Genomic DNA, 22,910 nt, shown 5'->3' on the forward strand with positions numbered 1-22,910 from the left:
AAGTTTATGTGAGTCCTTATGTGTGAGGTGAGTCTCTTGAAGATAGCAGATATTTGGTTGGTGAATTCTTATCCATTCTGCTGTTCTGTATCCTGTAAGTGGAGTATTTTGTCCATTTACATTCAACATTAGTATTGAGATGTGAGGTACTATTCTATTCATTATGCTATTTGTTGCCTGAAAACCTTAGGTTTTTATCATTGTGGTTTTTTATAAGACCTGTGAGATTTACAGTTTAATGAGGTTCTATTTAGATGTATTTTGGGAAATTATTTCAAGATTTAGAGCTCCTTTTAGCAGTTCTTATAGTTCCGGTTTGGTAGTGGCAAATTCACTCAACATTTGTTTGTCTGAAAAAGACTGTATCTTTTCTTAATTTATAATGCTTAGTTTTGCTGGATACAAAATTCTTGGCTGGTAATTGTTCTGTTTAAGAAGGTTAACTTAGGACTCCAATCCTTTCTAGCTTGTAGTGTTTCTGCCAGGAAATCTGCTGTTAATCTGATAGATTTTTCTTTATAGTTTACCTGAGGCTTTTGACTCACAACTCTTAAGATTTTTAAAATGTTTCTTAACTTTAGATAACCTGATGACTATGTGCTTCGATGATGATCTTTTTGTGATGAATTGACCGGGTGTTCTTTTACCTTCTTATATTTCAATGTCTAGATCTCTGGCAAGGTTCAGGAAGTTTTCCTCAATTATTCCCTCAAATATGTTTTCCAAATTTATAGATTTTTTTTCTTCCTTAGGAATACCAATTATTCTTAGATTTGGTTGTTTAACCTTATCCCAAACTTCTTTGAGGCTTTGTTATTTTTTTTAATCTTTGTAGGATTGAGTTAATTCAAGAGCCTTGTCTTCAAGCTCTGAAATGCTTTCTTCTACTTGTTCTCTTCTATTGCTGAGAGTTTCCGGTACATTTTGCAATTCTCTAAGTGTGTCCTTCACTTCCAGTAGCTGTGATGGTTTTCTATTTACACTATCTATTTTACTGCACATTTTTCCATTCATATTTTGTATCTTTTTTTTTAATTGATTTCTTAACATTGGACTCCACTTTTCTATGGTGCCTCCTTGGTTAGCTTAATAGTTGACCTTCTGAATTATTTTCCCTGGCAATTCAGACATTTCTTCTTGGTTTGAATTCATTGCTGGTGAGCTAGTATGATCTTTTAGGGGGTGTTAAAGAACTTTGTTTTGTCATATTACCAGAATTGTTTTTCTGGTTCACTCTTATTTGGGTAGACTATGTCAGAGAGATGTTCTGGGATTCAAGGGCTGCTACTCAAATTCTTTTGTCCCACAAGGTGCTCCTTTGATATGGTGCTCTCCCCTTTCTCCTAAGGATGGGGTTTCCTGAGGGCTCAACTACAGTGGTTGTTACTTCTCTTCTGGATCTAGCCACCCAGCAGAGTTACCAGGCTCGGGGTTGGTACTGGGAAATGTCTGCAAAGAGATCTGTGAAGTGACCCGTCTCCAGGTCTCTCAGCTGTGGATACAAGCACCTGCTCTGGTGGAGGTAACAGAGGAGTAAAGTGGATTCTGTGAGGGTCTTTTGTTGCATTTTTGTTAAGTGCACTAGTTTTGTGTTTTTTGCATTTTCAAGCAGGAGGTTGTGCTGTCAAGAGCACAACCGCTATGGTAGGTTAGGGTGAATCAGGTGGTGAGCAGGGTCATAGAGCTCCCAAGAGATTATGTTTTCTTCTTCTGCTGCCAGGATAGGTAGAGAAAGACCATCAGGTGGGGTCAGGGTTAGGCATGTCTGTGTTTAAGACTCTCCTTCCATGGGGCTTGCTGTGGCTGCCGTGGGGGATGCGGTGTGGTTCCCAGACCAAGGGAGTTATGTTCCCAGAGGGATTTTGGCTGTCCCTGCTGAATCACACAGGTCACCAGGGAAGTGAGGAAAAGCTGGCAGCCACAGTCCTCACAGTCTTCACCCAGCTCCCATGCAGCCCACAGCCCAAAAGGCTGGTCTCACTCCCACTGTGTTCCCAAAACAGCACCGAGTTTACTTCCAGGCAGCTGGTGAGCAGGGCTGAGAACTTTCCCCAGTGGAGAAAGCAAGCAGACTCACAATTCCTCACCTGTCCCACAGAACCACAGAACCCACAGCAACCCACCTCCTTCAGAGGGTCTGTGGATTCTCTTTAATTCCTGATATGTTCCTGCAGTAGTTCTTGGAGAAAAAGTTCAAGATATTGGTTTCCACACACTGCTTTGTCCATCCGAGTGGATGCTGCAAGTTAGTCCTGCCTCCTGTCTGCCATTTTCCCTGAATCAATTCCATAAGTTTATTTTTTAAATTTAGCTCCTATGTATGAGTAAGAGCGTGCAATGTGTGTCATTCTGTGGCTGGCATATTTTTTGCTATTGAGTTGTTTGAGGGCGTTATATATTCTGGTTATTAATCTCTGGTCAGACATACTTTGTAAATATTTTCTTTCATTTTGCTGGTTGTCTTTTCACTATGTTGTTTCCTTTGCTATGCAGAAGCTTTTATCTTTATGCAATTCCACTTGCGTATTTTTACTTTAGTTACTAGTGCTTTTGAAGTCTTTCACAAAAAAATATTTGCTCAGACCAATGTCCTGAAGCAGATTTACAATGTTTTCTTTTAGTAGTTTTATAGTTTCAGGCATTATATTTTAGTCTTTAATCCACTTTTATTTGATTTTTGCATTTGGTGAGAAATAGGGGCCTAGTTTCATTCTTTGGCATATAGATATCCAGGTTTCTCAGCACCAGTTTTTTGAAGGCACTATCTTTCCCTTATTGAATATACTTAGTGTTTGGTTGAAGAAGAATTGGCTCTAGATGTGTGAATTTATATTTGGGTTTTGTTTTCTATTCCATTGGTCTGTATGGAATATTTTATGTTAGTATCATGTTGATTTGTTTACAATAACATTGTAGTATATTTTGATGTCAGCTAGTGTGATGCCTCCAACCGTGTTCCCTTTGCTCAGGATTGCTTTGGTACTTCAGATCTTTCGTAGTTCCACGTAAATTTTAGGAGATTTTTCCATTCATAAGAGGAACGTCATTCGTGTTTTGATAGGGGTTGCATTGTATCTATAAATTGCTTTGGGTAACATTGTCATTTAAACAATATTAATTATTCCAGTCCTTGAGCCTGGAATGTATTTCCATTTTTTGGTGTGTCCACTTCAATTTCTTTTATCAGTGTTTTATAGTTTTCCTTCTAGAGATCTTTCACTTCTTAGGTTAAAATGATTCCTAGGCATTTTATATTCTTTGTAACTATTATACATGGATTGATTTATTGATTTTCAGATTGTTCACCGTTGGCATATAGAAATGCTACTGATTTTTGTATGTTGATCTTGTTTTCTGAAGCTTTACTGAATTTGCTTACTGGCTCTAACAGCTTTTTGGTGGAGTCGTCAGGTTTTCTAAGTGTGTGATTATGTCATCTGAGAAGTAGGCTGATTTGACTATTTCCTTTCCAGTTTGGATGCCCTTTATTCCTTTGTTCTATTGCCTAATTGCTCTAGCTAAGACTCTCAGCATTATGTTGAATAAAAGTGGGGAAAGTGGATATCCTTGCCTTGTTACAGATCTTTGAGAAAAGCATTTCATGTCTTCTGCTTTCCTTATGAAGTTAACAATTGGTTTGTCATATATTGCCTTTGGTATCCTAAGCTATGCTCTTCTATAACCAATTTGTTGAGTGTTTTTATTTTAAAGCAATATTAAATTTTATTTCATACATTTTCAGCATTTTTTGAAATGATTATTTGCTTTTGTTTTTGATTCTGCTAATGTGATGTATCATGTTTATTGATTTGCATATGCTGAATGAGTCTTGCATCCTTGGATGGATCCCACTTGGTCATGACCTTTTAAATGTGGTGTTGAGTTCAGTTTGCTAGCATTTTGTTGAGGATTTTTGTATCTATGTTTATCGTTGATACTGGCTGGCTGGTAGTTTTCTTTCCTGTTTTTGGTTGTGTCCTTCTCTTATTTTGCTATCAGTGTAATGGCGGCCTCATACAATGATTTTGGAAATATTAATTCGACTTCAATTTTTTGGAATAACTCTAGTAGGATTGGTATTAGTTCTTTAAATATTTGGTAGATTCAGGAGTGAAGCCACGAGTTCCTAGGCTTTCTTAGATGGAAGTCTTATTAGAGCTCTGATCTCATTATTTGTTTTTTGGTTTTTTAAGGTTTTCCATTTCTTTATGGTTCAATCTTGGTAGGCTGTGTGAGTCCAGAAATTTCTCCATTTCTTCTAGGTTTTCCAATTTGTTAGAGAGAGTTGCTCACAATAGTGTCTAATGATTCTTTGTATTTCTGTGGTCTCATGTGTTATGTCTTCTGTTTTATCTCTGATTCTTTTTAGTTGAGTCCACTTTCTTTTTTCCTTAGTCTAGATGACACTTTATTGATTTTTATTTATCTTTTCAAAACCCAACTTTTTGTTTGTTAATAGCCTATAATTATTTTATTCTCAATTTCATTTACTTATACTTTGATTTTATTATTTCTTTCCTTATGCAAACCTTGTGATTGATTTCTTTTTGGTTTTCTAGTTCCTTGAGGTATGTTATTTGGAATTTTATTTGAGTTCCTAGTTTTTTTCCTTTTAGCATTGATTTTGTCCTGTACCAGATATTAGTGTGTTATAGTTCCATTTTCATTTGTTTCTAGAAATTTTTTAGTCTCCTTTTCAATTTCTTCATTGACCCACTGGTCTTTCAGAATTGTATTGTTTAATTTTATTGTGTTTTGTATATCTTCTGAGGTTTCTTTTTTTAATTGATATCTAGTTTTATTCCTTTGTGATCAGAAAAGGTACTGAATATCATTTCCAGTTTTTTGAAAATTTGTTGAGACATCTCTTGTGGCCTAAAATGTGGTCTATTCTAGACAATGTTCCATTTGGTAATTGGAATAATATGCATTCCACAGCAGCCATATGAAATGTCCTATAAACATTGATTAGACCTATTTGGTCTACTATGTAGTTTAAATCCAATGTTTCTTAATTAATTATCTGTCTGGATTATCTGTCTATTAATGACAGTGGTGTGTTGAAGTCCCCTACCATAATTGTATTGATATGTATCTCTCATTGTAGATCTATTACTGTTGGCTTTATATACATGGGTGCTCCTGTGGTAGACGGATATTTATAATTGTTTTATTCCTTTGCCGAATTGACCTTTTTATTATTATATAGTGACATTCTTTGTCTCTTTTAATAGTCTTTGACTTGTATTCTATTTTATCTGATATCAGTAAAGCTATCCTTCCTCTTTTTTGGTTTCTACTTACATGGTATATTATTTTTCACCTTTTTACATTTAGTATGTATATGTCTTTGTAGGAGAAGTAGTTTTCCTGTAGACAGCATATAATTGGGTGTTGTTTCTTTATCCACTCAGAATTCTATGCCTTTTAATTAGAGAATTGAGTTTACTAACATTCTGTGTTAATACTGATAAGTAAGAACTTACTACTAATATTTTATTGTGTGTTTTCTGAATATTTCATAACTCTTCCCTTACTTATTTTTTTTTCCTGTCTTCCTTTGTGGTTAAACAATTTTCTCTTTTAGTATATTTTAATTTATTGCTTATATTTTTAATGAATCTATTATGGGTTTTTGAATTGTGGTTATCATGAGGCTTATAGAAAATAATTTTAGATATAACATATTATTTTAAAGAGACGCCATCTAAGATGAAGATTGGAAGTAGTGTTAGCAAGCATCTCCTACTTGGAAAAACACAATTGTGTGTAGAGGTCCATATTGCAAACTGTTTTCCCAGAAGCAATGCAGAAACTTAACAGGAAACCACAGACCCTTAGAAAAAAACGTCAGACTTCTGCCTAAACAATGAGCCAGGCAGAAACTTTTAAATCCCCAGAGTGTGAGAGGGGGAGAAATTGCCCTTAGAATATACACTCCCAGTGATTAATTTGGCAATCCAGGTCACAAGAGAAGGTCTAACCATACCCAGTGCAGGAAGAGATTTATGAAGCAGTGGGCTTATAAAAGGAGCGGCAGTGGGAAGAGCCTTGCCATCATCCCCAGTATCTAGCACAAACTGAGGGAAGCTGTTTCTGATTTTGCATTACAGGGAAACTCACAGAAGTCTGCCAGCTAACTCAGGCAGCGGTTTCAGGGTGAGAGAAGCTTCCAATGGAAATATGTAATATAGCCTCAAGTGGGGAAAAATTATCTTGTCCAGAACCAGGGTCAAGTGGGAAGTCTGCTGTAGCCAAAAGCATAAGAGCTAGGCACCCTGGCTTTGTGGGCAGACTGGGAGGAGCATGGCCTGAAAGCCACATTGTTGTCTCCATCAGGAAGTCTTTTTTTTTTATTACTATACTTTAAGTTTTAGGGTACATGTGCACAATGTGCAGGTTAGTTACATATGTATACATGTGCCATGCTGGTGTGCTGCACCCATTAACTCATCATTTAGCATTAGGTATATCTCCTAATGCTATCCCTCCCCCCTCCCCCCACCCCACAACAGTCACATTTATGAAATTTTAAAATGTAGTGGAAAGTTTTAACTATAGTCTAGACCAAGTAGAAGAAAGAATTTCAGGACTCAAAGATAAGGCTTTTAAAATAACCCAATCAGACAAAAATAAAGAAAATAAAACCAAAAGATATGAAAAAAAGTCTCCAAAAAATACCGGATTATGTAAAATGGCCAAATTTAAGAATAATTCGATTTCCCAAGGAAAAAGAGAAAGCAAAAATTTGGAAAACTTATCTAAGAGAATAATGGTTGAAAAGTCCCCGGCCTTGCTAGAGACTTAGATACCCACATACAAGAAGCACAAAGAACTCCTGGGAGATTTATTGCAAAAAGAACATTACCAAGCCCTGTAGTCATCAGGCTATCTAACATCAACATGAAGGAAATAATTCTAAGAGCTGTGGGACAAAAGTATCAGGTAATCCATAAAGGAAAAATCTATCAGACTAACACCAGACTTCTCAGCAGAAACCTTACAAGCCAGAAGGGATTATATGTAGCTTCTTTAAACAGTATAACTATTAGCCAAAAATTTGCATCCAGCAAAATTAATTTTCATAAATGATAGAGAAATATACTTAGTTTTGGAGAAACAAATGCTGAGGGAATTTGTTACTACAAGACCAGCCCTGCAAGAAATACTAAAAGGAGTTCTAAATCTTGAAACAAAGGATGGTATGCACCAGCAGAGAACCTCTTGAAAACATAAAACAGTGCTTATAAAACAGTAACACAATGAAGCAAGCAAAATGTCTAGGTAACAATTAACATGATGATTGAAAGAGGGCCTCACATTTCAATATTAATATTGCACACAAGTGGCTTGAATGCTCCATTTAAAAGAACAGAATGGCAGAATGGATAAAAAACATCACAAACCAAATTATCTTCTGTGGTCATGAGACTCACCTAAAATGTTAAGGATTCATATTAACTCAAGGTAATAGGGTGAAAAAAAAATATTTCATGCAAATGGAAATCAAGAGCATGTAGAAGTAGCCATTCTTAAATGGGCTAAAACAGACTTTAAAACAACAAGTTTTTTTAAAGATAAAGGTCTTTAAATCATGATAAAACGATCAATCAAACAAGACTATAATTCTAAATGTATATGCACCTAACACTGGATCTTTCAGATTCATAAAACAAATGCTACTCGACCTACGAAATGATATAGACAGCAACACATAATAGTGGGGAATTTCATCACTCCCTGATGGCTTTAGATAGATCCTCAAGACAGAAAGTCAATGAAGAAACAATGGATGTCAACTACACTATAGAACAAATGGGCCTAATAGATATAAACAGAATACTCCACCCAAGTACTGCAGAATATACATTTTTCTCATCAGCACTTGGAACGTTCTCCAAGATAGACCATATGATAGGTCAAGAAACGTGCCTTAATGAAGTTTTAAAAATTGAAATCATATCAAGTATCTTCTCAGACCACAGTGGAATAAAACTAGAAATGAACTGCAAAAGGACCTATCAAAACTATACAAACACAAAGAAATTAAACGTTCTGTTCCTGAATGATTTTGGGGTAAGCAATTAAATCAAGATAGAAATTTAAAAATATCTTGAAATAAATGATAATAGTGACAAAAGTTATCAAAACTTCTGGGATACAGCAGAAACAGTACTGAGAAGAGAGCTTATAGCGCTAAATGCCTGTATCAAAAACAGATTACAAATTGACAAATTAACATCACACCTCAAGGATCTAAAGAAAGAAGAACAAACAAAACTCAAAGCTAGCATAAGAAAAGAAATAACAAAGATCAAAGCAGAATGCAATGAAATTGAAAAGTTAACAAAAAATACAAAAATAAAATAAAAAAGTTGATTTTTTGAAAAGATAAAAATTGATAGATAATTAGCTAGCTCTATCAAGAAAATAAGAGAGAAGATTCAAATAAACTCGATTAGAAATGAAAATGAAGACCTTACAACTGGCACCACAGAAATACAAAAGATAATTTGATACTACTATGCACACCTCTTTTCACACAAACTGGAAAACTTAGAGGAAATAAGTAAATTTCAGGAAACATACAACCCTCCTAGATTAAATCAGGAAGAAACAGAAACCATGAACAGACCAATAACAAGCAGTGAAATTGAATCAGTAGTAAAAAAAATAAAAAATGCCAACACCACAAAAAGCCCAGGGCCAGATAAATTCACAGCTGAATTTCAGCACACGCTGAAAGAAGAATTGCTACCAATTCTACTGAATCTATTCCAAAAGATTGAGAAAGGAAGTCCTCCTTAACTCATTCTATGAAGCCAAGTATGACCCTGATACCAAAATCAGGAAAGAATGTAACGACGACAACATAAAGCTACAGACCAATATCCTTGATGAACATAGATGCAAAAATCCTCAACAAAACTCTGGCTAACAGAATCCAATAGTGCATCAAACAGATAATACACCATGTTCAATTGGGTTTTGTCTCTGGGATACAGAGAAGGCTTTACACACACAAGTCAATAAATATGATACATCACATAAACAGAATTTATAACAAAATCTATATGATCATATCAGTAGATGTAGAAAAAACATTTAATTAAATTCTGCATCACTTTGTGATAAAAACCCTCAACAAATTAGGCATAGAAGGGACATACCTTAAAATAATATAAGCTAGGCCGGGCGCGGTGGCTCACGCTTGTAATCCCAGCACTTTGGGAGGCCGAGGCGGGCTGATCACGAGGTCAGAAGACAGAGACCATCCTGGCTAACACGGTGAAACTCCGACTCTACTAAAAATGCAAAAAATTATCCGGGCGTGGTGGCAGGCGCCTGTGGTCCCAGCTACTCCGCCGGCTGAGGCAGGAGAATGGCGTGAACCCAGCAGGCGGAGCTTTCAGTGAGCGGAGATCGCGCCACTGCACTCCAGCCTGGGTGACAAAACAAGACTCCATCTCAATAATAATAATAACAATAATAATAATAATAATAATAATATAAGCTATATATGACAAACCCACAACCAACACTATACTGAAAGAGGAAAAGTTGATGTATTCCCCCTTAGAACAGGAACAATTCAAGGATGCCCACTTTCATCACTTTTATTCAACTTAGTACTAGAAGTTTTAGCGATATCAATGCAGTAAGAGAAAGAAATGACGGTCATTCAAACTGAAAAAGAGGAAGACAAAATATCACTGTTCACCAATATTATTGTTTGTTGATTTACATAATTTACTAGCTCTGCTATACACCAATGACCAAGCTGAGAGTCAAACAAGAACTGAATCTCTTTTGTAATATCTGCAAAAAAAATAAAATAAAATACTTTGGGATACACTTAAAGAGGTAAAAGGTCTCTACAAAGATAGCTACAAAACACTACAGAGGAAGGACATCATAGATGACATGAAAAAATGAAAACACATCCCAGGCTTATGGATTGGAAAAATTAGTATCTCAAAAATGATCTTATTTCTCAAAGCAATCCACAGATTCAATGCAATTCCTATCAAAATACCAACATCATTTTTCACAGAATTAGAAAAAATATTTCTAAAATTTGCACGGAACCAAAAACAATTCTGAATATTCAAAGCCATCCTAATGAAAAAAAAAAAAAACAAAAAACAAATCTGAAGACATCACATTACCTCACATCAAACTATGCTAAAAGGCTACAGTAACCAAAAAAGCATGATACTGATATAAAAGTAGACACATCGACCAATGGAACAGAATAGAGAACCCAGAAACAATGCCAAATGCATACAACTGATTTTTGACAAATCTATGAAAACATAAATTAGAAAAAGGACACCCTATTTAATAAATTGTGCTGGGGAAATCAGATAGTGACATGTAGAAAAATGAAACTGGATCTTTATCTCTCATGTTATACAAAAATCAACTCATGATGGATCAAAGACTTAAATCTAAGACCTGAGATCACAACAATTCTAGAAGAAAACCTAGAAAAAGTTCTCCTGGAAATTGGCCAAGGTAAAAAATTCATGACTAAAACCTCAAAAGCAAATGTATCACAAATAAATAAATGAGACCTAATTAAACTAATAAGCTTCTGTTCAGCAAAAGAAATAATCATCAGAGTACACAGACACCCCAGAGAATGAGAGAAAATATTTGCAAACTATGCATCTGACAAAGGACTAATATCCAGAAACTACAAGGAACTCAAACAATCAGCAAGAACAAAAACGAGTAATTCCATCAAAAAGTAGGCAAATGCCATGAATAGACATTTCTCCAAAGAAGAAATACAAATGGCCACCAAACATATGAAAGAGTGCTCAAAATCAGTAATCATCTGGGAAATGCAAATTAAAACTGCAATAAGATACTACCTTACCTTTGCAAGAATGACCATTATTAAAAAGTCAAAAAACAATAGATGTTGGCATGGAAGTGGTGAAAAGGAAACATTTATACACTGGTGGTGGGAAGGTAAATTAGTACAACCTCTATGGAAAACAGTACTGAGATGTCCTAAAGAACTAAAAGTAGATCTATCATTTGGTCCAGCAATCTCACTACTGGGTATCTACCAAAAGGGAAAGTTATATGAAAAAGACATCTGCACATGTAATTTTTGGCAAAATTCATAATTGTAAAGATATGAAACCAATCTGAGTGCCCACTGGCCAATAAGTGGATAAAGGAAATGTAGTATTTATACACTGTGGCATTCTACTCAACCATAGAAAAGAACAAAATAATTTCTTTTGTAGCAACTGGGATGTAGCTGGGGGCCATTTTCTAAGTGAAGTAATTCAGGAATGGAAAATCAAATATTGCATGTTCTCACTTATAATGGGGGCTAAGCTATAGGTATACAAAGGCATACAGAGTGATATAATGAACTTTGGAAACTCAGAAGGGAGAGGGTGAAGTGGGGTAAGGGATTAGAAAACTATATGTTGTGTACAATGGACACTTCTCAGGGTGCACTAAAATCTCAGACTTCATCACTATACAATTCATCTATGTAACCAAAAAACACTTGTACCCACAAAGCTATTAAATTTTTTTAAAGTTTTTAAAGAGATGATCTTTTCTGAAATAACACAGATAAGAATACAAAAACAATAAAAATACCCTCTAAACATTATCTTCATTCCCCTCACATTTTGAGTTTATTTTGCCTCAATTTATATATTTTATATTGTCTATCTCTGAATAGGTTAATATTAAATATTATTTTGTAATAGATTTGTCTTTTGCACTTCATACTACAGTTATAAATGGATTGCACATCATAATTATGGTATTAGACTATTCTGGGTTTGTCCATGTACTTAATTTTACCAATGTGTTTTATACCTTCAAATATTTTTGTCTATTAGTGTTTTTTGTTTGTTTTATTCACATAGAAACCATAAGTTGATGGAAAATTTTTACACACTTTGTGTAGCGAAGAGTCAGGGAAGCATCATTGTAAATCTGGAAGTCTGATTCTCTCTTACTATCTGCTCAGAGTTTTGGGGGTTTTTGTTTGTTTGTTTGTTTTTTAACTTCTCTGTAGCCCCAGGAACCATATTTGGCTTCTGAAATATTACTGGTGATAGTGTCTGTGATGTAGATTTGCCTTTGGTTTTCTGTCGGAGGGAGTGAAGCCAACCTGCTTCTCTGCTACCATTTTGGAACCAGAAGTCAGTGATGTATATTTTTAATTTATGTCTTGATTTTGAACTAACGGAAAGATTATCTATCTATCATCTGTCTATCTATGTATCTATGCATCTATCTATCTATCTGTCTATCTATCTATCTATGTATCTACCTATCTTTCTATCTGTATATGATCTTTTATATATACTGACACATTACTACATAAGATGTTCTTTTTCTTATGTCAATTCAAGTTTTCTTTTATGTCGATTCCCTTCAGCATGATAATTTTCCTTTATTATGTCCAATAGTATAGGTTTACAGTTAGTAAATTATCTCAAATTTAATTAATAAAATTGGCATTTTAGGTTAAAATGCCCTTCTCTAAAGGGATTTTATGTTGACGTGAAATTGAGTGGATAATGTATTTTATTACTTTACATAGTTAAAAAAATATATTATTTCATCTTCCAACCACCACTGTTTCTAATGAGAAGTCAACTATAATGTTTGTTATTTTTATCTTCTATGTAAAACATCATTTAAAAAATTTGACTGCTCCTAAAATGCCTTTTTCATGTTTTATGTTCAGCCATTTGGAGGGCTTAAGGAGTTCTGTGTAATCATTGTTGATTTGTGTACACTTTAATTTGTAGGTTTATATTTTACAACATATTTTGGAAATTTTTGGCCACTATATTTTCAAATGTTTTTCTGCTTATTTACTTTGTTTTTTTCTATTTTTAGGGCTTTAAGTACATGTATAATAGATAACATTTTCTTGAAGGTCATTAATAGTTTATTCATTTTCTAAATGAAATGAATTATAAATGAAAGTATAGTTTGTTTTATACCAACACTTATTCAAGGTAAATAGACTATGTATACAAAATATTTTTAAATTTGTATAAAGAGATTGGCAATCAAAGGAAGCAACAAGGGTTTATGATGAAGGTGAAAGCAAAGAAGAGAAGCTTAAAGAAGTGAGCACATTTTTTTTTGTCTGTTTTCCCCAAACAATGTGTGACTATTGGAAAATAGCATGAGAGTTGCTGAGATAGACAGTGTAGCTCTTGGTATTCATATGAGGCTGGCAAGGGTGAAAAAGTTGGACTTCAATCTCCACTAAGAAACATGAGACCTAACTAGCATTTTCGGCTTTCATTTGTTCCTCATCAGGAGTACATCTTGTAAAAGGTATACTTGAAATATCCAATCTTCACAGTGAGATTAATCACAGATTCAGGTGGATACAACACCTTTACAACAACAATTTGCTTAAAGCAAAAGTTTATTACTAGAGTAAATTAACATCATTAAGTCCCTCAAAATTTCCTGTCATGTTTCTAAACTCAGTGCCTAACATTTGTATAAAAGTAACAAAGGCATCAGAAGCAGGAGAAAAAAAATTGACCTACTGTAGTTTGCTGACCAAGAGTTTGAAAGATGTATGGTTAAGAATGTAAAGAAAAAATGAAGCAAAAAGAAAAATAATAAACCTAATGCTATTTGATGAGTTAGTGGGTGCAGCGCACCAGCATGGCACTTGTATACATATGTAACTAACCTGCACATTGCGCACATGTACCCTAAAACCTAAAGTATAATAATTAATTAATTAATTAATTAATTAAAAAAAAAGAATAAAATAACAGACTTACAAACCCAAATGCCCACTTTGTACAAAATTGGGAAGATAGGCTGGTATCCGCTTTAAAACATAAAGTGTCTTTTTTGGAAACATCACTTTCCAAATTCTATACAATTTTTCATCTTCACTGCCAATTATGCAATAAAAAATTATGAGCCATGCTAAAAGATGTATTCTACTGACCAAAACTGAAGAGCAACAATAGTTAATTAAAGCACATCTGCAGGAGATTGGGTTGTTGAGAATTGAAAGAATTTTAAATTACTGTTACTAATATGTTCAAGATAATAGAGAAGACACACCAAAAGGGAAATAATTTGGAAAGTTTTGACAAAAAATTGCAATTAAAAATATCAATAGTAAGTAGTGCAAAATACAACTATGAGATGAGTTTAGTAGAAGACTGAGCAGAGTAATCTGGTAGGTGGGGGGATTAATATAGAAGTAGAACTAATTTCAGGCTGGCTGACAAAAACTCTGTCTCTTTCTCTGGGGATGCCTAGATACCTTTGTTTGATTGTTGGTTTGTTGGTTTTATTCTTGGCTAAGATAAGGGCAGTGGCATTTATGGTATACTTTTCAATGTCTGAAATTTTTCTTGTGACACCTAGTCAGTCTCTTTACTGTTGCTTTGTAATTACCCTATTCAGTTTAATAAGCCTGTTTGACCACGGAGTGAATGAGAGAGATTTTTAGATGTGTTCTCTCAAATCCAAGATTCTTTACATAAATATTGATCATTCAAGCTAGTCTCAATACAGTGCAGCTTGTAAGACTGGCCCAAGTGAAGGCTTATGCTGCAGTTACCAATTGGATCTCCATTGCTTGCCTTCATTCTCTTTCTATTGCTACACCACGTGATTCACTTTAAATAAAAGTCTCAGAGATACCATGTAATCTCTGGTATCTGGTAAGTAGCTTCAAATATATGAATTGAGAAACAATACAACTAGTGAGCTGAAAGATAAATCAAAAAGTTTATCTCAAACAAGGGAAAATGAAATACAAAGTAAAGTGTAAGAGATATATAGAACAAAAAGAAGGAAGGAAGATGATAGAGAACTGGGCAAAAGCAATGTGACAGTAAGAAGATGTGATAATGAGAATTTTTTAAATGAAAACTTCATCCCCTGGGCAATATCTGCTTCAATAGTGAACAGACTCCATGATATTAGAAAAGAAGCCTCTAGTGTGCTAATGATCTATATTAGTTTTATATGCTGCAAGACACACTTTCTCCAAATTTTCAGGGTAAAGCTATGCCTATTTATTGCTTCAATTTCTGTACGTCAGAAGTCCAGATAAACTGCCTTAGATTCTCTGGTCAGGGTCTCACAAAATAGAAATCAAGGTGTTAGCCAGGCTGCATTGTTATGTGGAGTTCATAGCCCTCTTGTGAGCTCATTAGGCTGTTGGTATAATTTAGTTCTTTTGATTGCAGAATTGGGGTCTCCATTTTCTTAACTGGCCATTCATGGAGGTTGTTCACAATGCCTAAAGGACATTTTCTATTCCTATCCATCTATCCCCCTCACAATATAGAAACTTCTCTTTAAAGCCAGCAGGATAACCATTCTCAGATGAGCAATGATCTCAGCCCCTCTTTTAACATCTTGCACCAAACTGATTCTTACCCACCCAGAATAGTCTTCCTTTCAATTCACTAAAAATAAACTGATTTGGGACTTTAATTGCATATGCAAAATCCTTTCACCTTTCCATATAACATTGCCTTATCACAGAAATGAAATTCCATCATTTTCACAGGGAATTCCTACAACCAAGGGGAGAAGATGTACAGGGTGTGTACAGGGTTGGAGACAAGAATCTTGAAGGTTATCTTAGAATTCTATTAACTACCTGATACTAACAGCGATTGAGTACCTGTAGAAATTGAGTGATGATGTGACTGGAACTACCCTTTAGCATTATTGAATCTGCTAAACTTATCAGGTACAGTAGCAATCTATCAAATAACTAAAATGACAGTTTGCTATCAGGTTTAAGAAGGCACATTGCACTTTTCTAACACAATCCCTAGTAACCTAATGAATAATTCATAACATGAGACCCTGCATGCATTGCCTATTGTTGCATTGACCACTTCTCTCAGCTCATGTCTATAACCTTATGGGTGAGGGGATGTTTCTTAAAATCATCTCATAGAAGAGGAAATATAATTGGTCCCAGTTTACATATGGGTCAACTTGATATGTTGGAATGAGATGAAAATAGACTGCAATTGTAATATTGCACAAGTCAGAGGATGTGGTTCTGAAATACATTAACGAAGTGAATCCTCTCAGCAAGTAATGTTACAAGCATTACTCTTTGTTGTCCACTTGATATGAGCGTAAAAAGGTGTAAAGTGACCCAAGAAATCTGGCCCAGGTATGCGGACTGCTGTAAAGCATTAAGTGGCTTGGCTTGTTGATAAGAGTCATGAAAAGAGCATTAGAAAATAGGATATATTGAAGTCTGGGGAAGAGGCATCTGGATGGACACAGGAAGTGAGCACAAAATGTGCAAAACTTTGGGTCTCACATCAATGGACCCCACAAAGTATCTGCATCAGAGGAGGCACTCGACACTTGTTAGGAACATAGCCAATGATGTCAACTAGTTTCTATCCTCTGCCACTTTAGACTTAATCTTCTAGGCTCATGAAGAGTGCAGTAATGCTAATGTTGAGGGATGTTAGGCACAGATCACATAGCATATTCCTGTCATCATCCTGTCAGGAGCTGTGACCAATTCTCAACCCTACAAATGGCACAGATCTCAAGAAGATATGCCCATCACTCACTGCTATGTTGATTACAATAAATCCCTTTGGCTGGGCGCGGTGGCTCAGGCCTGTAATCCCAGCACTTTGGGAGGCCAAGGCGGGCAGATCACAAGGTCAGGAGACAGAGACCATCCTGGCTAACATGGTGAAACCCCGTCTCTACTAAAAAATACAAAAATATATTAGCCGGGCTTCGCGGCGGCCTCCTGTAGTCCCAGCTACTGGGGAGGCTGAGGCAGGAGAATGACGTGAGCCTGGGAGGCGGAGCTTGCAGTGAGCCGAGATCGCGCCACTGCACTACAGCCTGGGCGACAGAGGGAGACTCCGTCTCAAAAAAAAAAAATAATAATAATAATCAATCCCTTCTACCCTGGAGGATGAGTTATTTATTCTTATCAGAAATTATGCATAATCTGGATATGAGTTTATTTCCCTAATATGTTCCTTGACAGTATCGCTATCTGAGAGTTTTGCATTTTTCTAACACAACCTCTAATAAGCTAATGAATAATTCATAACATGGGACCCTACATGCATTGCCTCAGAGTAATATTTTTTCACAGTCAATTAGGTGCTTAGTGAGTGAAAGATCACTTGAAGTATTAAATACTCTATGACTGGAAGGAGCTCTTCTGATAGAATATTGGAATGGCCTATGGATTGCTCAGCTAAGGCATCACCTCAGAGGCAGCGTTCTGCATTGAATCAGTGGCCACTTTATGTGTTGTGTTCCACAGAGTTAAATTATGTAAGTCTAAAAAGGAAGGGGTGGAAGAAAGTACAAATGGCTTTTCTTAGCAGTATTGCAACTATGCTTCATATTTTCACAGTTTTATACTCTGGTGAGTTGGAAAGCCTGATTCCTGGGGAAGTCAGTGGTACTTCCGGCGGGGGCAGAATGTGGTGAAGCAATAACTGCCACATGGAATCCTCATGCTGCTGCTCAAGGAGGGATAAAAAAGAGTTATTTATCAATGGGAGGAGTCAGGCCTGGTAATTATGCGGAGCTCGCACTCATGATAACAATGTACATAGGGAGGAGTATGTCTGAAACCTGTTATTCTCTGGGGTGTCTCTTGGCACTTCTATTTGAATGTTAAAAGTTACGGGGCCGTTGAAGAGACCATTGGAAACAATGGCACAGGGCTGTATTATCCAACCTTGTAGGTGAATTAATTTACATAAAAGGCTGTGTGAGAATAAGCAAAATCTACAGTGAATGATGTGGGAAAGAGATGATAAAGATGAATACCAGCTTAAGGGTCAACTACAGAAGTGGACACTTTTACTTACTCACAGTTGAGGTAAAAATCCTTAAACATTAATAGGAAACAATATTGTAAATTAAATCAGAATGTATTCCTTGTTAGCTGAAACAAATTTTAAAAGTATCACAGGCAACACTGGGCACAGTAGCTCACACCTGTAATCCCAGCACTTTGGGAGGCCGAGGAGGGCAGATCGCTTGGGCTCAGGAGTTTAAGACCAGCCTGGGCAACATGGTGAAACTACAACTCTACCAAAAAAAAAAAGAAGAGAAAATAAAAGAAAAGGAGAAAGGAAAAGGGAAAAATAAAAAAAGAAAAGAAAGGAAAGGAAAGAAAATAAGAGAAAAAAAGAAAAGAAAAGAAAAAAGAAAAAGTACCACAAGTATTAGAAACATACCCATGTTAGGCACAGATTATATAGCATACGCCTCTCATCATGCTTTCAGGAGCAGTGACAATTTCTGAGCCCTACAAATGGCACAGATCTCAAGAAGACATGAAGACGTGCCCGTCTTCTTTGCCTATCACAGGCAAATAAAAGACAGTTTCACTAACAGAAGAAATGTGGAAAAAATATTAACAAACTAATAATAAGATATATAAGATGAAAGTAAAAATAAATATATAAAGTTTGAGGTAAAAAACTGTTTAAATTATGTTAAAAGACTTTGAGATGATTACTTTACAACCCCGTATGTTAGTTTTTAATTAAAAGATAATGAAACAGAAAAGTTAAAAATAAAATTATGCAAAGGCAATGTAATTGAAGTCATAATAAACTAATTGAAAAGGGGGTTATTAATTCCGATTAAAAGTACAGGCTATAATTAATATAAAAATCTATTTTATAAAAAAGGCAAGCATTCAGAAAAAAGTAACTTTAAAGTATAAAGAACATGCATTAACCAACATCATATTAAAAGAATATTAATATGTAATCCTATTTGTTTTAAATTCTTTATTTTAAAAATGAACATTTGCAGTATAAAGGAGCCTCTTTGAATCTTTGTATTTCTATTTTGTAGTCAGAATTAATTTTTGGTCACTTTTTAAAACATTTGACATATATAACCCTATTTATCAATTATATTATAAGATTTTTCAAAATATTTAATTTTTCCCAGAATTGTAATATGATTTTCATCATTCTGGCTATTTTCACTTAATTATATTCCTGAGGTTTATTCACAAAGCTTATTCACTTCAACATATTTAAACAATTCCATGGTTTGAATGAACCAAAAATAAAATATTCAGTCCCATATTAGTGCATATTTAGGTTGTTTTCAGTCTGCACTATCAGAAACAAATTTGCAAACAGTACAGATCCAAGTTTCTCCTTGCATAACTCTTTGCAAAGGTTTCTTGTATACAAACTTGGAAATGAGATATTGAGGTTTTCCTTTATCAGAGATGTCTATTTCTTTTCATAAAGTGTCACACTGTTATTTTATAACCATCCAAAATATTGAAAATCCCAATTGTTTTTCCTCATTCACAACATGTACTCTTTCATTTATGTTTTCCTGTCCTTTGAATTGTGATGACCTTTATCATTTTTTCTTTTTAAATTTATTTTTTATTTTATTTATTTTTATTTATTTATCTTAATTAATTAAGTTATTTATTTTGACATGGAGTCTCACTCTGTCACCCAGGCTGGAGTGCAGTGGCGCGATCTCGGCTCACTGCAACCTCCGCCTCCTGGGTTCAAGCAATTCTCCTGCCTCAGCCTCCTGAGTATCTGGGACTACAGGCTCCTGCCAGCATGCCCAGCTAATTTTTGTATTTTTAGTAGAGACAGGGTTTCACCATATTGGCCAGGCTGGTCATGAACTTTATATTGACTTTTTCTTATAACATATATAACATTAAAAAATGCTAGTTTAGCCTTTCTATGTGTATCATTTAGTGCCATTAAATAAGTCCACAATATTGTGTTTCCATCACCACTATCTATTTCAGTTTTTTTAATAATCTAAAATAGAAACTTTCTACCCCTTAAGCAATTACTCCCAATTCCTTCCTCTGGTACCTTCAAATCTATATTCTGCTTCTATGAATTTGCCTGTTGTAGGTGTTTCATGTAAACAGAATCATATGATATTTATCCTTTGTGTCTGGCTTATTTTATTTACGATAATGTTTCCAACTTTTGGAATAGATGAAGCATGCATGCATTTCAGTTTTTACTATTTTGCCTCTCTTTTCTGTATTACAGACATTACTTTTAAATTTTTTTATCATAATCTGTTGACAATTCTGTTGGTGCTCAGCACATTCTCATTAGCATTTACTTTTGCACACTAGAAGTTTTATGATACGAACTCTTGTAATGCTTTTCCTGAAGTCATTTTTCTGGTCACAGAAAGATGTTTTTTAAGTACATGAGTGTCAAAAATGCTGAAGTGGTATAGACAATGGCAGTAGCTACAAATGAACAATTACAGACAGAGTTGGTAAATAATACCACAGCTTCCTCACTTCTATGGTGGAATAACTAGAAAGCCCTTATTGTACACCGCCCTCTAACTCCCTAGGAATATCAAGCTCTAGTTGCCCATATGGGTAACTAGCTTGATAATGCACACATCTCTCTCCTTTCATTTTTCCGCTCCTACCAGTATTTCCTGGCATCACTTCCCAAATAACCCACTTGCAATTGAATTTTTGTCTCTGGTCCTGTTTCTGTGGGAATCTAAACAATAAGAGATGGTCTATTTGGTATAAGAAACAATCTAAAAAAGTAGACAAAGATTCTGTAAAATATTCTGGAATTAGATAACTTATCAACAAAACAACTGATAAAGTAGTAAATAATTGCTGGTAGAAATTCGGAGTATTGATAACTCCTCATGATGTATCTTCACAATTGTGGAGACTCCTACTTGTAATAAATAGGGATAAGCTCCAGCTAAATTAGGATTCACTGACTTATGCAATAGTTCTAACAATTGAGAGATATGAGGGACAATGAAGCAATGTGGAAAAAGTTTACTACTGTAAATTATGGAAACTCTAGAAAGTAAACATACCAGGGTACCCAGCTGTCAGCTCAGGGCAGAATATGAAAGTCAGAATGCCATCATGGCAGCATTTGAAGATCTCTTAATTTTGTCCAACAAGAACACACAAATGCTGAAAATCGCAGAGGGGATCTAATGGTCAGAGTTAATAGTGTTACAAAGATAATTAGTTACAGCCTTGGCAAGTATCTACTCTATGGCCATAGCTCAGATAAGAAAGGGGTGATGTACTGATACTTGTGAAGAAAAGATCTTGGATGATGTGCTTGAAAACACTGAAGTTTAAAGCAGGTAAGCCACGTTGTCTCGCATTAGTAACCAACTTCATCCTTCTGAAAGGAGCTTATGTATGGTGCTTATGGAAGTGTGCAGCTCAGATCTCCTTCAGTGGAACCTACTGCAGTGAGGAGAGTTGACTGACAAACCTAACTGCTTTAGTTCCAGCAACACATTCACACATGAACATGGTTCACATCCTGAACATGGTGAGAGTACTAGGTTCAGACCATTTCTGCTTAACAGGGAACTCCTCCTATGGAAAATTTGTCTCAAGAAACCATACAGTTTTGGCTGATCTGCACTCTGAAGTTCTTCCCAGACATTTTCTCCTCTCACTTTCACAGCTGTCAGACCTGTATCACAATGTGAATGCTCTCACTGCCTACTGATGCTATCTCCCACTTCATTCTCTTCAGAATTTCCCCTAATAAATCTTGAAAATTTCTAATTCTGTCAAGGCATCTGCTTTGAAAAACTTCAAATGATGCATATTTTAAAGGGAGAGGGAGGAAAAATAAATTAGTTGAAATATAAGAATTACCATCACAACTGTCTATTTCCAATTAATAACTACCATACTTTGTAGCGCCATGTATTTAACAGGATGAAATGTATTTCTTGTCAGTTAACAGGTCATAGGGGAATTCTGATGATGTCATGAGTGTGGATGTGGGAGAGCTGGCAATGCAGCCAAGTGATGGCATGCCGAGAAGTTGAAACTTTCTTATGTAAATTAGAATGCATTCAGAACATCCTCAAGCCAAGTTGCATTAGTGATACCTACATTTATTAATGGAATAAATTATTCTGGGCACAGCAGATATAACAAAGTTGAAGAGGTATTTTAGAGTTTTTAATGGGCACTTTGGATTAACTATTATGTTCGTATCCATTCAGCGTATATTATGGCCCATTAGCAAGCCAAGAGTTGTTTCTCACAAACTGCTTACCAAAAAGCAAGGATTTATTTCAAAATCTTACTGATGTTTATAGTGATTTTCTTTTGTGGTTTGGAACAGATTGCATATAACCTTATATTTCACAAATACAGACAGAACAAATGATTTCTCTGGTTCATAAAGTCCAGTTGACAGAAATTCTTGGATAATAGCTTGGACAATTGCAAGACTTCAATTACATTGCCTGTGCATAATTTCATTTTTAACTTTTCTGTTTCATTATCTTTTAATTAAAAACTAACATACGGGGTTGTAAAATTATCATCTCAAAGTCTTTTAACATAATGTAAACAGATTTTTTACCTCAAACCTTATATATTTATTTTTACTTTCATCTTATATGTCTTATTATTAGTTTGTTAATATTTTTTCCACATTTCTTCTGTTAGTGAAACTGTCTTTTGCAAGGTGTCACAAAATCAGATTCCTGCCTGCAGGTTATATGAATATATGATCAGTCTGTGTGTAATAAAATATTAAGAATTGGTGTCACAAATAGGAAATTGCTTGCTCTGTCTTAGGGCTAAACCCATTCAATTTGTGTTTGTTTTTAAACACTGCCTTAATAAAATGACTCCAGATTACATTTGCCCTCCAAGGCAGTTTATCACCCCTTTGAGAAGGAAAGAACTTTCTATATTTTTATCCACATTGTGTTTTAAAGATACTTTACCATCAATATTTGTGGACAGGACAATTATAGTGCTCCAAGGTTTTTCGTGAAGTGGTAAAATATTAAGGATACATATTGCAGTCTTACGTGGTAGACCTGAAAGCTAATGGAAGAATTATATT

The sequence above is a fragment of the Pongo abelii genome, chromosome 19, assembly GCF_028885655.2.
Source record: "Pongo abelii isolate AG06213 chromosome 19, NHGRI_mPonAbe1-v2.0_pri, whole genome shotgun sequence".
Lineage (NCBI taxonomy): Eukaryota > Metazoa > Chordata > Mammalia > Primates > Hominidae > Pongo > Pongo abelii.